Below are 16,737 nucleotides of genomic sequence, written 5' to 3'. Positions count from 1 at the left end.
GAAAAATACCAAGAAGGTAGAATCTGAAGAGACCAGAGAGAAGAGAGCTTTTCTTGGATCACGTGCTGCTGAAAGAACCAATGACAGGAAGCCTAAAAGATACTCATTGGGCTTCATACTGAAAAAAAATCATTAGCAACAGTAGTTTTAACAGTAGTTTTAGCCATTCAACTCAAATACTCTGCCAGCACTAGGAGAAACAGCTATGGATGAACAAAACACCTAATCAGACTAGTGGAATCGATTGCAGAGAATGAGTTTGACCTGACAGGTTCATGCTGCAGATGTCATTGAGGAAATTTTAAATGAGTCGATCTTTCTGGAGGCTGCAGGTACATTCTCTGATCTTAGAACAAACAGGCTTGAGGCAACAATAATGCTATAAAGGAAGGAAGGACAAAGGAGGTGGAAAACAAAATAAAATATAGAAATGAGGACCAGCAGGTGGCTTGGTGGTTAAGGTGCTGGATCCCCTATGACTGACTGTGCAATTCAAGTCCTGGATCTGGCAGCTTGAAAAACATGCCGACACACGTGTGTGCATGCCCAAAATCCCAAGAGAAGAATGGACAAGAATGTACTGTGCATGACAACAGCCCCGAGGGGAGATTTCTCACTTTCTCTCTCTGTCGAGTACATACACCCTATGACAAAAAGCTTTTTTTCTAAAAAAAAAAAAAAAAAAAAAAGGAAATAGAAAATAGAATTTCCCACAGTACTTGAAAGAATGTGCTTGAAATTATTCTTTTTGAGACCCCAATACTTTGCTTTTTCTATTGTTCATATATGAAGAAATAAAAGTGTTACATCAGACTCTGGAACTCAAAATATCAAGAAGAGAGGAAAAAAGAAGATTTGTGCTAAATCCCTTGCTGATGAATATTGGCAGCCTATGGGAAACATGTGGGAGAAAGTTCTCAAGCTTAGAGTACAAGTGGAATGACTTTTGCACATGCAGGAAAAAGCATGTCCAAAGAGAGTGGTGAAGGCTGATGGGAATGTGGGAGTTAGAAATCAGTGTAGGCAGGCCTAATGAGGTGGAGACAATTCTTTCCTCAGTCGTGTTTGAGGTAAGTTAAGGGTGTCTGCACGTAAGCTGCTGTGGTCCACATTCTTTGTAAGGGACTTTTGCTGATACCTGCATTGAATGCATTCGTTGTCACTGATAATTCAATCAGTTCAGGGTGTTTGCCTGGAAGGCACTCTGCTTTCATTTTAACTTGCCAGGTTTTAAAAAATGAAACTTTAAATCGGTCAGCTGAAATTGGTTTATGAATTGCTGGAAATCCCTAGACAGATTGCCATCAATTCAAAACATCATAGACAATCCTGTATTTGCAGTGGGCTTTGAGTTATTCGTGAAATCCTATTGAACATCTTTTTTGCATTAATTTAGTGATATTTCTCGCTGACGTCAAGGTGATGAAAAATAACACTAAACCTTACTTGGCTGAACGTGAAGAACTTGGAACTCTACCAGGCATGCTGCAGGCAATTTCTGGAAGGCAGGCAGGGAGACCCGGCATGCCTCAAAAACTACCTCAGAGATGAACCTTAGAGAGAAGCAAGTCTACAATCATGGGAATAAAACTCAAACATATTTAACTGCAGCCAGCAGTTTTGGAAAAGTTAGAAAAAAATGTGAAAAAAATATGCACCAATAGCAGGAATAACTGGGAGAGAAAAATCAGCATTTTATTTATTTACTAAAAACTTCTGTAAGATCTACTCTTTGGCAGGCCCTTTTTAATGTCTTTATGAATATTTTTTGTTTAATATTCTTTATAACCCTTAGCAGGTCAGTACTGTGATTAGCCTTATTTTACAGATAGTGACCGTGTGACACAGAGGAGTTAAGTGCCTTGCTCATGGTCACACAGCAGGTACTAAGTTGGGATTTAAACCTTGGGAAATCTAGCTCCTGAGTCCATGCCTCTGATAATAGAAAGCAAAGGAAACAGTATTTCTTTCAAGAGTCTAAACCTAGTATCTCCTATGATATTCAGGATGACTTTCCCACATCAAGCTTCTCCTTGATGGTAATTTTACCAAGTTGTGCCTTGTAGAACTGTTCTTTGAAATTGTGAAGACAGCCATGTGCCATGTCACGCTGGAGAAAACAGAGACCACCACTGGTAATTTACAGTACTGTGGTATTGGTTTTCCTCTCTGTGCAGCTGAAGCCTTGACTCTAGCACGTGCTGAAAAATTATAAACACAAATAGTTTTCACTGTGTAAACTGAACACAGGCATTTATAGACAATTCATGGCCTACGTAATTCTGACCAATTGTCTTCAGATAATCAGGCGCCTCAAGAAATAGTGAGAAACAGAAAGTGAAGGGAGAAATGTGTACATAGCTTTCACATAGAATTTTTTTCTTGAGACATATATTTTTGAGAATAAAATTGTTGTATTTGCATTAGTTACATCAATTTTTTGAACAAGATTTGTGCTTTTGACATAAAGGCTCTTGGTCACTGGGCTTTTTGCCTTGTACACATAGGGAAGGTCTTCAAAAGTTTCATGAAAATGTCTATTATGAAGGGGACCAGCAGTTGCATAATGGCTATGTCGTTGAACTCCCATGTAGTCGACCGTGGTTTGCGTCCCGGACCCGGTGGCTTAAAACTCACACTGGACGCATGTGGGTGCAAGCCCAAGATCCCAAGAGGAGAATGGAGGAGAAGGGATTGCGGTGTGGCCAGCCCCCCTGGGGGGTGATTTCTCGCTTTCTGTCTCTCTGTCTCTCTCTGTCTGTCTGGCGAGTGTATACGCCCTGTAGCAAAAACCTCTCCCCCCCCAAAAAAAAAGCCTATTATGAAGAAATTATGCATTTAGATTTTTTTCACCAAAAAATCCCACATACCCTTATATATCAATTCCATTTCCCTTGAACTTTTTGAAGTCTCCTTGTATCTGTCTGCCATTGGCAGGTGTTCTAGTTACTATGTTATCATGAAGTCGTTCCATCAATTCCTTTCAGCCAACAGTAGTCTTCCCTGTGAATCATCTGGCTTATTGAGGAGGAGGCTTTCCCTTTACATAGTAGATATATAATAGCAAAAAGACTAGGCCATTTCTTATTAAAATGCCCTATCTCCAGTTCAGACATCTTCCTTAGTGTCTAGTATCCAGTTATCTCCTTGACATCTCCACTTGAGCTTCTAACGGACATCTCAAATTTAAGTGTATACAATAACCATCTTCCTACCTTAAGCCCTCCCCAATTTAGCTGAAGAGAACTCCATCCATCAGATTGTTAAATCCTACATCACAGAGGCATTCTGACTCCTCTTTTTGTTATGTCCTTCATAAAACTCAGCAATGAATTCTATCTCTGTCTTCAAAATATGTCCGGCATCCAATCAGTCCTTATTATTTTTCATGCTGGCATCTTTTTGGAACCACCACTCTTCCCTACTTGGGTTGCTGCAATGCTCTCTATGCTCATTCTTTGCCCTTCTGCAGTGGCCAAAGCAATCCAGTAAAACCATAAGTTTGCCATTGTCATTACTTTGCTAAAATCCTTGCAGTAGGTTCCACTCTCAAAGTTCAGGTCAAAGTCCTTTGGATGGCCTCCAAGACCTGGCGTCAACCAGCCTCAGTTGCCTTCTCTCCTATTTCTTTCACCCTTGCTTGTCTACTGCAGCCACTGTGGCGCATTGCTTTGCTCGTGTACCAGACACACTCCTGCCCACAGTCTTTGCCTTAGCTGTTTCTACCAACTGGAAAACTCAGGACAAATCCCCCCTAAACAACCTCCTTTAAATCTTACTCAAACTGTCACCTTGTTAATAAGGCTCACCCTGGCCATGTTAAAAATAAGATTTCCAGTACTCCCAACATTCCTCCCCACTTCATTTTTTCCCCCATGGCACTTGTCATAAATGATAGAATTTGCTTATTTATTACATGTATCACTTAGTGATGATCTCTCCTGAGTAGGAGATATATTCCTCAGGGTCAGAGGTCTTTGTCTTATTCATTGAGACATCCTAAATATTTAAAATTGTGTCTGACACATTGTAGGTACTCTATAAATGTTTGCTGATTAAATAAAAGAATGAATGACTTTTAAAATATATGTTGCATTGGATTTCTTGGAAAAAAACCATCTATGACTATTTTGCTTCTGCATTCAGCCATGGTGAGCCATGTGAGTGTTACAGATTTGTACTATCTATATATTTTGTTCTAATACTTGATTATTTAAAATTTTCCATTCTTGAAAAGTCTTTTAATATCTCTGGTTATAAACACTGATTAAAAACTAGCATCAAGGCCGCCTATGGCCTATGGTCAAAGCGACTGGATCCCATGTGGCTGACGGCACAGTTTGAGACCCAGTCTTTGTGGCTTTGAGAAATAGACTGAGTGTGTGTTCATGTTTGCCCAAAATCCCTCAAGGAGGGAGAAATGGAGAAGGGTTTGTGGGTAACCATCCCCTGTAGGCATGATTCTCACTTTCCCTCTCTCTTTTGGTCTTTTTCTAGTGAGTGCACGTGCCCTCTGACAAAACTTAAAGACACGAGACCCAAAAAACTAGTATCTGCCATTGCAATAAAATTCATCATGCATCTCTAATTAACAACAACAACAAAATAACACCTACAGAAACATCTGACTGGTAGGGCTGGTTTTGTTATCACCTTATCAGTTCCCTAAATTGTCTTTCAATTCTGAAAGTCAAAAAGGATCATGTATTTCAATTCCAATTAAAGAGAGCTATTTGCTACTGTTCAAAATGGAGAAAATGGGTAACAACTCTGGGTCACCCATGGATTCTTATTAAATAAAAGATTATTTTTTTGAAGAGATTTTTGCTATAGGGCATGTGCACTCACCAGAAAGAAAGAGAGAGAGCCAGAAAGTGAGAAATCACCCCCCGGGGGGGATGGCCACATCATAGTCCCTTCTCCATTCTCCTCTAGGGATCTTAGGCACACATGCATACATGCTTTGCACATGTTTAAGCCGAGTCTGGGACTTGAACTGTGGTCAACTACATGGGAGTCCAGTAACATAGCCATTACACTAACTGCTGGTCCCTAAGTAAAAGATTTTATGCAAAAGGATTCCAGCCTTGCCCATGAGATTGGTACTGGAAAGAAAGGACTCAATATAAAACTTCCTTATAATTTGATTTAAGATGCTGAGCAGTAAACAGTTCTTAGAGCTACCAGTATCCAAGGACACCAGTCTAGTGTTTGCTGCCTTGTTTGAATGTTCAGTTTAGGCAACACATGGCAGCTGGACTCAGTCCTGTTGTTAGAAACATCTCTAAAGGAAAATGCCCAGTCATTACTCATGATCTTATTGGTATGCTTGGAGAAGTGGGCCAGCCAGCTTTCAGAGATCACCTTTAATGGGGGAGAAGAAGAAAACTTTGGAACCAAGAAGCAGAAAACAAAGATAAACATAGAAACCGCATAGCCAAGTGTTAAAATCACAAAATGCAGATGGGACAGTTTTATCCTTCTACGCTTAGCCATTAGGATTATCTAGGCTTTATAAAGCCGCAGTGTCATATGCACTGTCAGTTTGACATAGAGTGGAGCCAATTGCACATAAAGCCCTTTAAATACATATGACTTTATTCAAAATTGTAGTTAATTTGAAGGTATCACTATTCCCAAGTTGCCTAATATTGCTCTATTTCTTAATGAAGAAAACAAATAAGACAATGCATGTCATTTCTACTTTTTCAGCTCCTTGACTTTTAAATGAATAGTATTGGGTTGTAAGAAAAGTCACAATATATTTTTTCCTACGTTTTTGTACGCAAAAATGCATCATGACATTTGCAAAAACCTACTATTTTAATACAGCAAATATTTGTATTTATGAGCAGCATTATAGAAAGCATGAACTGTAGGGAACCAGCACTTAGTGTAATGGCTATGCCACTGGACTCCCACGTAGTCGACTGCGGTTCACGTCCTAGACCTGGTGGCTTAGAACTCACGCTGGGCGTGTGTGCGTGCGTGCCCAAGCAGATGGGACAGTTTTATCCTTCTACGCTTAGCCATTAGGATTATCTAGGCTTTATAAAGCCGCAGTGTCATATGCACTGTCAGTTTGACATAGAGTGGAGCCAATTGCACATAAAGCCCTTTAAATACATATGACTTTATTCAAAATTGTAGTTAATTTGAAGGTATCACTATTCCCAAGTTGCCTAATATTGCTCTATTTCTTAATGAAGAAAACAAATAAGACAATGCATGTCATTTCTACTTTTTCAGCTCCTTGACTTTTAAATGAATAGTATTGGGTTGTAAGAAAAGTCACAATATATTTTTTCCTACGTTTTTGTACGCAAAAATGCATCATGACATTTGCAAAAACCTACTATTTTAATACAGCAAATATTTGTATTTATGAGCAGCATTATAGAAAGCATGAACTGTAGGGAACCAGCACTTAGTGTAATGGCTATGCCACTGGACTCCCACGTAGTCGACTGCGGTTCACGTCCTAGACCTGGTGGCTTAGAACTCACGCTGGGCGTGTGTGCGTGCGTGCCCAAGATTCCGAGAGGAGAATGGAGGAGAAGAGATTGCAGCATGACCATCCCCCCTGGGGGGTGATTTCTCACCTTCTGTCTCTATGTCTCTCTCTGTCTGTCTGGCGAGCGCACGCACCCTATAACGAAAACCTCTCCAAAAAAAAAAGAAAAAGAAAAAAGAAAGCATGAACTTTAGACCCAAACTAGCCCCATCACATACTAGCAGTGTGTCTTTGAGCAAGGTACTATAGCTACAATTTGTCATCTGTAAATGGGAATAATCACTGTACCAACTTCATTATTTTGTGAGACGGACATGAACCAATATACCAAAAAATGTCAGAACAGTAATAGAAAATATATAAGAAGTCACTCTTACTGTAAGAGTCAATGGCATGATACTCTTATTTTGGATGTAGGCTAGACATTGTGACTTTTACCTATGAATTAGATCCTGTCTTTCTGAATATCTTTAACAGGAGATTGTTTTCCTTCTTTGCCAGAAAATGCTGTGGAAAAGGTAGAGTGCTATTTCCCAACACTTTAAATCACTGTTAAGTTTCTAGGGGCATCTGAGGCAGGCTGCTAACTTGGAAGAGTTTGCAATGATAATGTTGTCAGGTGTGTATACCAGTGAGGAAGTGCAGGTTTTCTCTTCCACCCTCTTCCAACTCCACTGTATGAGTCACAGAGACAAATGAGCTGGATAAACCATCCTAATCCATTATACAGTATGTTGTTATTTTAATCAAAAACATTGGAAAAATCCAGTAAGTTCTAGGAACAGAATAAAAATCCATTATTATTGATTATCACAGATACATAAAAATATAGAGGCAAGCAGGTGGTGTAGTGGTGAAGGTGCTGCATCTCACATGTCTAACTCAGCAGATCGAGACCTGGACCTGTGGTTTACAAAACACACTAGGCGCATGTGCATGCATGCCCAAAATCCCAAGAGGAGAATGGAGGACAAGGGATCATGGTCATCTCCCCAGTGAGTAATCTCTCGTTTTTCTTCTCTCTCTCTGCCTCTCTTGCTCTGGGGAGTACATGAGACTTATGGCAAAAATCATATATATAATTGTAAGTGTGTATATATAATATGTATACATGTAAACTGTTTTCTGTTTAATGAACTTATCTATCATGATATAACAAACTACCCCTAAACTTGGCAACTTAAAAATCAGATGTTTAAGAACTCATGCTTTGTGAGGGTTAAGGATTTGGGAGCAGCTTAGTTGGGTGGTTCTGGATCAGGTCCTCTCTAAAGGTATAGATGTGGGCTGGGAATGTAGTCATCTGACAATGTGACTACGCTGAAGGATCCCCTTGCAGGTCACCCACATGGCTAATGGCAGGAGTCCTCAGTTCCTCTGCATGTGGGCCTTTCCATAGAACTGCTCACAACATGGCAGCTGGCCTTTCCCAGCGTATGTGATGTGAGAGCACCTGCAAGAGAGCCCAAGATTGAAGCTGTGTTAACTTTTACAATCTAATCTCAGAAGTGGCACAGCCAGTTTTTCTCAGTTCCATTGATCACATACTCATTTCCAGTATACTGTGAGAAGGAACTAGAGTAGGTGCTAGAAGTACAGTTGTTGGGGGCTATCTAGGAGGCTGACTACAACAACCCATATTTATTTATTTTTATTGTGAGGGGAATCATGTGCTTGCCAAAGAGACAGACATAAAGACAGAGAGGGAGAGGGAGAAAGTACCCTCTAATGAGATGTGGTCATACTACAACTTCTTCTTTATTTCTCTATTCTGTTGGGATTTTTGGACACACATGCACACGTACCTGGCATGTATTCCAGCTACCAGGGCCATGATTTGAATTGTGGTCAGTTATGTGGGATTTGGCTCCCTTAACCACTAGGCAATGGAGCTGACCCCTTTTTTTTTTTTTTTTTAGGTTTTTGCTATCAGATGAGTGTGCTCACCAGAGAGAAACAGAGAGAAGGAAAGTAAGAAGTCACTCCCAGGGGGGATGGCCATACAATCTTTTCTCCTCCATTCTCCTCTCAGGATTTTGCACATGTTAGCATACATAACCTGGCACAATTTCCAAGTTACCGGGCCTGGGGCTTGAACTGCAGGTGACCATCTGGAAGTCTAGCACTTTAACTGCCATACCACCTGCTGGCACCCCCATATTTAACTTTTAATGCAGGAATGTATACCTTCTCAAAAGTGAGGCTTTAGTAAATAGTCTGAATTTGAAATAAAATGTGGAGACCAGCAGTTCGTGTAGCGACTGTCGCTGGACTCCCATGTAGTGGACTGCTATTTGAGTCCCAGACCCAGTGGCTTAAACTCTCATCGGTCGCATGTGCATGCATGTCCAAGATCCTGAGAGGAGAATGGAGGAGAAGAGATTGCAGCATGGCCATCCCCACGAGGGGGGGATTTCTCACTTTCTGTCCCTCTGTCTCTCTCTGTCTTTCTGGCAAATGCATGGCCCTATAGCAAAAATCTCTCAAAAAAAAAAAAAAAGATAAAAGACCTAACACACACACACACACACACACAAAATATAAGTTATACCTTATAGCATCCATTCTTCCTTAAGCACTGTAATTTGACTGTACATGCATGACATTGTATGCAGATATGAAAAAAAACATGCACATTAGAAATACAAAGGCTGGAGGATGGCTCGCTGTAAGAATACAGTGCTTTTGAGGATGACCATCGGAGAAAGTTTCAGGCTCGTGTTCAGAGACTTCCCTGAGTACAGCAGCCATGCCTGTGCCTATGGTCTGGAGCTGGCTGACACTGGCATAGTTTGTAGTCTCAAGAGTCTATTGGGGTTGTTGCCTCACTGTCTCACCAAAGAAATAAATAAACTTTAAAAACAGAAATACAGAACATTAGTCCTGCCTAAGCTCACTGAATCAGAATTTCCTTTGGAACTAGAGCCTCAGATACATCATATACATGTTAAGTTTCAGTAAGTCAAGTATCAAATATTTTAACCTTTTATAGCCATAAATCTAATGTATCATGAAAATTAATAATGGGATGGAGCTACCAAAATTACTTATTTAATTAATGTTCATATATTTCCTAATTTTACACCAAGCCTTTCCCACAGTCTCTACATGGAGTACTGTCTGCAGAACATGAAATCAAACCAAAGCTTTTTTTTTTTTTCCTTTTCCTCACAAGAAAATAGGTGGAGTACTTCGATGACATTTCAGAAAACCATGTTTTAAGATAACGTTTGTTTTTATTGATGGCAGATGGTAAGAGACGTCCAAAGGATACAGTTGGCTCCAGGAAAAAGAAATAGCTTTGAAAATCATCAACTGGTATTTGCTAAATGTCATCAGGGACTTTCCTTCCCCTTTGCCTAAAATATAGATACTTCTACATAAAGAGAAAGGCTGGATATAGGATTTAACCATGTGTTTGAAATGACTCCATTTTTATAAGAGAGCTTAAAGTGCCATTTTAGTTGTGTAGCCAAAACCTCTAACTTATTTGTTTTTGTGGTATTAATGAATTGGTGTTGGTCTTGTTGGCATTGGAATTGAAATTTCCACCCATTATTTGCTTACAGGGTCAGTCCCTAAAGGGGAAACCTTGAAGTAAAGATAGTTATGCAGACGGTATCTTATTAAACAAACCATTAAAATATATTTTCTCTAATTTAAAACAAACTCATTGTGAAATGCTTAAGAAGTACTAAAAACTAAAAATAAGGCAAGTTATTTGAAATTCCATTGCAAGATAATTACTAAATAGAAATTATTTCTATTATTATTTTGATCTATTCCCTGACAGTCTTATTCCATCAGATGCCTAATATAAGTGATAGCAAATATGAATGACAAACATGCACATACCATACAGGATCGGAATGTCTAAGAATCTTGCTATGAGGAAAAAGAAATTTAAATTGTGTATTTTCACTGTGCAAATGGAAAATCTGAAACTGTGGCAAGTTTCTTGATAACCATTTCCTACTATCTGCACACTGTCTGACTTTGTCTGCCATGTTTACAACCATCTCTACTTTTAAAACTCTTTAGAGTATTTTCATCACCTCAAAAAGAATGCCAGTGTCAATTAGCAGTTATGTCCAGGGTTTTCATTCTCCCAGTCCCCCCAGCAATGACTAACCTACTTTCTGTCTTATAGATTTGCCTAAACATTCATATAAATAGAATCATATAATAATGGTCTTTTGTGTCTAGTTCCTTTTCTTTAGACTGTTTTTAAAGTTTACCTTTGTCCTCCCATGAAGCGATACTTCATTCCTCCTTTACAGCTGAACAATATACCATAGCATAAGTAGATCACATTGTGTATCCATACTTGATTCATAGACATAGAGGTTGTTTTTCCTTTTTCGCTGTCACACTGCTGTGAACATTATGAATAAGTTTTGGTGTGCATATAGGTTTGAGGTTATTTGGTATATATACCTAGAAGCTGCATTGCTGTGTCATATTAAATTTCACGTTTAAATAGTTCTATGTTTAACGTTTTAAGAAATTGCCAAATTGTTTTCCAAAGTAAGTGTAAAATTTTCTGCCACTAGTAATGTATGAAGGTTTCAATGTCTTGTAAGAGCTTGTTATTGTCTTTTTGGTTTTAGCCATTTTTCACTGGGTATGAAGCGTTTTGATTTGTGTTGTTCTAATGACTAATGATGTTGAACACATTTTCAAATGCTTATTGGACATTTGAGTATATTCTTTGGAAAAATGTCTATTTAAATGTTTTTACCAATTTATTTTGTTATTTTATTGTTCAGTTGTGATAGTTCTTTATATATGCGGTATACTAGGCCTTCATCAGGTATATGATTAACAAACATTTTCTTTTATTCTGTAGGCTTTCTTTTTACTTTGCTGGGAAGGTCCTTTGATATTCAAAAGTTTTTAATTCAGTGAAGTCTAATAAAATATGCCTGTTATATGTGATATAGTATATGGATAGCACACATATATAGAACATTAAGATCATACTTGAATACATATTTTTAAAAGTAATTCTTTTTTTTAAAGAATTATTTTATTTAACTTTATTCATTCATATATTTCATTTTTTTAATTTGACCAGAGAGTGACAGAGTGAGAGAGAAAGAGAGAGAGGGAAAGTGAGAGAGCAAGCCTCTAGGTCCAGGACTTGAACCATGGTCGGCCATGTGGGAGTCCAGTGTCCTTAACCACCACGCCACCTGCCAGCCCAAAAGTAATTCTTTTTTTAAAGGAATTATTTTATTCAACTTTATTTATGTACTCATATTTTAAAAAAATAATAAATTCAACTGGAGAGGGTCAGAGTAAGAGAGACTGAAAGAGGGAAACTGAGAAAGCAAGCAGCCATGTCCAGGACTTGAACCATGGTTGAACACGGTAAACCATGTGGGAGTTCAGCGCCCCTAACCACCACGCCACCTGCCTGGCTTGTAAAAGTAATTCTTTAATTCCAAATTTCTGAGAGCTCAGGATGATTTACTTCAGAGAATAAAATGGAAAGCTATTTTAAAGAAAAACAATTGATTCCTTTGTAACTCAAATAGCAATGTTGCACATTCAAACATTTCATTGTTCTTTTAAAAAGTAGTTTTTAAAAGTTCTAAGGTTCTCTGTGTTAATATATTCTCCTTTGACTATATTAATAAAAATTCTTTTTGTCCAGTGCTAGAAAACACTGTTGAGTTTGAACAAGGAACAGAACTTTCTCCTCCTCCTCTCCCTCCCACTTCTTTTAATTTGTTGGAAGGCACAGGCACTTGCTAAGAGAGACAGAAGGCAGAAGAAAGGACCTCAGTGGGGCATAGACACTGCACAATCTCTTCATTTCTCCCTTCTTGCAGGAGTTTGGGCATGCATGCATACATACGCAGTGTAGAAATTGCTTCTTTTCTATATAAATCTATTGAAAGGAGTCATTCACCCAGCTGCTTTGTTGCTGTTGCTGCTGCTACTGCTGTTTGTTTTTAGAGACAGAGCATGTGCGTCAGTGAGAGAGATGAGCACCCTCTGCAAAATCTGGTCATGCAATAGTCCCTTCCTCCAGTTTTCTAGCCCACTAAATCCGAATCTTGGGTGTGAGTGTACATGCCCAGCATGGTTCAGGCTAAATAGGCTGGGGAACAAGACTGTGGTCACCAGTGGGATCCAGCTTCTCTGGAACAGTACATCACTGCTGTGTAATGGACCCAGTCCTCACTCGCCCAGTTGAGGAAGAAGAAGAGAAGAGAAGTTGGGGCAAGAAAGGAAAACGTTTCACATTCCTAGAGCAGGTTTAAACCCCCCCCCCCCCCCCGCCACACACACACACACACACACACACACAAAATATAAGTTATACCTTATAGCATCCATTCTTCCTTAAGCACTGTAATTTGACTGTACATGCATGACATTGTATGCAGATATGAAAAAAAACATGCACATTAGAAATACAAAGGCTGGAGGATGGCTCGCTGTAAGAATACAGTGCTTTTGAGGATGACCATCGGAGAAAGTTTCAGGCTCGTGTTCAGAGACTTCCCTGAGTACAGCAGCCATGCCTGTGCCTATGGTCTGGAGCTGGCTGACACTGGCATAGTTTGTAGTCTCAAGAGTCTATTGGGGTTGTTGCCTCACTGTCTCACCAAAGAAATAAATAAACTTTAAAAACAGAAATACAGAACATTAGTCCTGCCTAAGCTCACTGAATCAGAATTTCCTTTGGAACTAGAGCCTCAGATACATCATATACATGTTAAGTTTCAGTAAGTCAAGTATCAAATATTTTAACCTTTTATAGCCATAAATCTAATGTATCATGAAAATTAATAATGGGATGGAGCTACCAAAATTACTTATTTAATTAATGTTCATATATTTCCTAATTTTACACCAAGCCTTTCCCACAGTCTCTACATGGAGTACTGTCTGCAGAACATGAAATCAAACCAAAGCTTTTTTTTTTTTTCCTTTTCCTCACAAGAAAATAGGTGGAGTACTTCGATGACATTTCAGAAAACCATGTTTTAAGATAACGTTTGTTTTTATTGATGGCAGATGGTAAGAGACGTCCAAAGGATACAGTTGGCTCCAGGAAAAAGAAATAGCTTTGAAAATCATCAACTGGTATTTGCTAAATGTCATCAGGGACTTTCCTTCCCCTTTGCCTAAAATATAGATACTTCTACATAAAGAGAAAGGCTGGATATAGGATTTAACCATGTGTTTGAAATGACTCCATTTTTATAAGAGAGCTTAAAGTGCCATTTTAGTTGTGTAGCCAAAACCTCTAACTTATTTGTTTTTGTGGTATTAATGAATTGGTGTTGGTCTTGTTGGCATTGGAATTGAAATTTCCACCCATTATTTGCTTACAGGGTCAGTCCCTAAAGGGGAAACCTTGAAGTAAAGATAGTTATGCAGACGGTATCTTATTAAACAAACCATTAAAATATATTTTCTCTAATTTAAAACAAACTCATTGTGAAATGCTTAAGAAGTACTAAAAACTAAAAATAAGGCAAGTTATTTGAAATTCCATTGCAAGATAATTACTAAATAGAAATTATTTCTATTATTATTTTGATCTATTCCCTGACAGTCTTATTCCATCAGATGCCTAATATAAGTGATAGCAAATATGAATGACAAACATGCACATACCATACAGGATCGGAATGTCTAAGAATCTTGCTATGAGGAAAAAGAAATTTAAATTGTGTATTTTCACTGTGCAAATGGAAAATCTGAAACTGTGGCAAGTTTCTTGATAACCATTTCCTACTATCTGCACACTGTCTGACTTTGTCTGCCATGTTTACAACCATCTCTACTTTTAAAACTCTTTAGAGTATTTTCATCACCTCAAAAAGAATGCCAGTGTCAATTAGCAGTTATGTCCAGGGTTTTCATTCTCCCAGTCCCCCCAGCAATGACTAACCTACTTTCTGTCTTATAGATTTGCCTAAACATTCATATAAATAGAATCATATAATAATGGTCTTTTGTGTCTAGTTCCTTTTCTTTAGACTGTTTTTAAAGTTTACCTTTGTCCTCCCATGAAGCGATACTTCATTCCTCCTTTACAGCTGAACAATATACCATAGCATAAGTAGATCACATTGTGTATCCATACTTGATTCATAGACATAGAGGTTGTTTTTCCTTTTTCGCTGTCACACTGCTGTGAACATTATGAATAAGTTTTGGTGTGCATATAGGTTTGAGGTTATTTGGTATATATACCTAGAAGCTGCATTGCTGTGTCATATTAAATTTCACGTTTAAATAGTTCTATGTTTAACGTTTTAAGAAATTGCCAAATTGTTTTCCAAAGTAAGTGTAAAATTTTCTGCCACTAGTAATGTATGAAGGTTTCAATGTCTTGTAAGAGCTTGTTATTGTCTTTTTGGTTTTAGCCATTTTTCACTGGGTATGAAGCGTTTTGATTTGTGTTGTTCTAATGACTAATGATGTTGAACACATTTTCAAATGCTTATTGGACATTTGAGTATATTCTTTGGAAAAATGTCTATTTAAATGTTTTTACCAATTTATTTTGTTATTTTATTGTTCAGTTGTGATAGTTCTTTATATATGCGGTATACTAGGCCTTCATCAGGTATATGATTAACAAACATTTTCTTTTATTCTGTAGGCTTTCTTTTTACTTTGCTGGGAAGGTCCTTTGATATTCAAAAGTTTTTAATTCAGTGAAGTCTAATAAAATATGCCTGTTATATGTGATATAGTATATGGATAGCACACATATATAGAACATTAAGATCATACTTGAATACATATTTTTAAAAGTAATTCTTTTTTTTAAAGAATTATTTTATTTAACTTTATTCATTCATATATTTCATTTTTTTAATTTGACCAGAGAGTGACAGAGTGAGAGAGAAAGAGAGAGAGGGAAAGTGAGAGAGCAAGCCTCTAGGTCCAGGACTTGAACCATGGTCGGCCATGTGGGAGTCCAGTGTCCTTAACCACCACGCCACCTGCCAGCCCAAAAGTAATTCTTTTTTTAAAGGAATTATTTTATTCAACTTTATTTATGTACTCATATTTTAAAAAAATAATAAATTCAACTGGAGAGGGTCAGAGTAAGAGAGACTGAAAGAGGGAAACTGAGAAAGCAAGCAGCCATGTCCAGGACTTGAACCATGGTTGAACACGGTAAACCATGTGGGAGTTCAGCGCCCCTAACCACCACGCCACCTGCCTGGCTTGTAAAAGTAATTCTTTAATTCCAAATTTCTGAGAGCTCAGGATGATTTACTTCAGAGAATAAAATGGAAAGCTATTTTAAAGAAAAACAATTGATTCCTTTGTAACTCAAATAGCAATGTTGCACATTCAAACATTTCATTGTTCTTTTAAAAAGTAGTTTTTAAAAGTTCTAAGGTTCTCTGTGTTAATATATTCTCCTTTGACTATATTAATAAAAATTCTTTTTGTCCAGTGCTAGAAAACACTGTTGAGTTTGAACAAGGAACAGAACTTTCTCCTCCTCCTCTCCCTCCCACTTCTTTTAATTTGTTGGAAGGCACAGGCACTTGCTAAGAGAGACAGAAGGCAGAAGAAAGGACCTCAGTGGGGCATAGACACTGCACAATCTCTTCATTTCTCCCTTCTTGCAGGAGTTTGGGCATGCATGCATACATACGCAGTGTAGAAATTGCTTCTTTTCTATATAAATCTATTGAAAGGAGTCATTCACCCAGCTGCTTTGTTGCTGTTGCTGCTGCTACTGCTGTTTGTTTTTAGAGACAGAGCATGTGCGTCAGTGAGAGAGATGAGCACCCTCTGCAAAATCTGGTCATGCAATAGTCCCTTCCTCCAGTTTTCTAGCCCACTAAATCCGAATCTTGGGTGTGAGTGTACATGCCCAGCATGGTTCAGGCTAAATAGGCTGGGGAACAAGACTGTGGTCACCAGTGGGATCCAGCTTCTCTGGAACAGTACATCACTGCTGTGTAATGGACCCAGTCCTCACTCGCCCAGTTGAGGAAGAAGAAGAGAAGAGAAGTTGGGGCAAGAAAGGAAAACGTTTCACATTCCTAGAGCAGGTTTCATCTTTTGCTGTTGTAAACAAAAGTAATTTAACTTTTCTGTGTTGCTTATACCTTTGGAATCAACCATAATTAGTTTCGAATCTGGCTCTGCCACTTACTAAGTGTGACCTGGGACAGATTTCAATTGCAAATAGAGAGTGCACATCAAGCCAGCAGGGACCTTGCCTG

The sequence above is a fragment of the Tupaia chinensis genome, unplaced genomic scaffold (assembly GCF_000334495.1).
Source record: "Tupaia chinensis unplaced genomic scaffold, TupChi_1.0 Scaffold143720_1, whole genome shotgun sequence".
Taxonomy (NCBI): Eukaryota; Metazoa; Chordata; class Mammalia; order Scandentia; family Tupaiidae; genus Tupaia; species Tupaia belangeri.
This window is presented reverse-complemented; position numbering follows the sequence as displayed.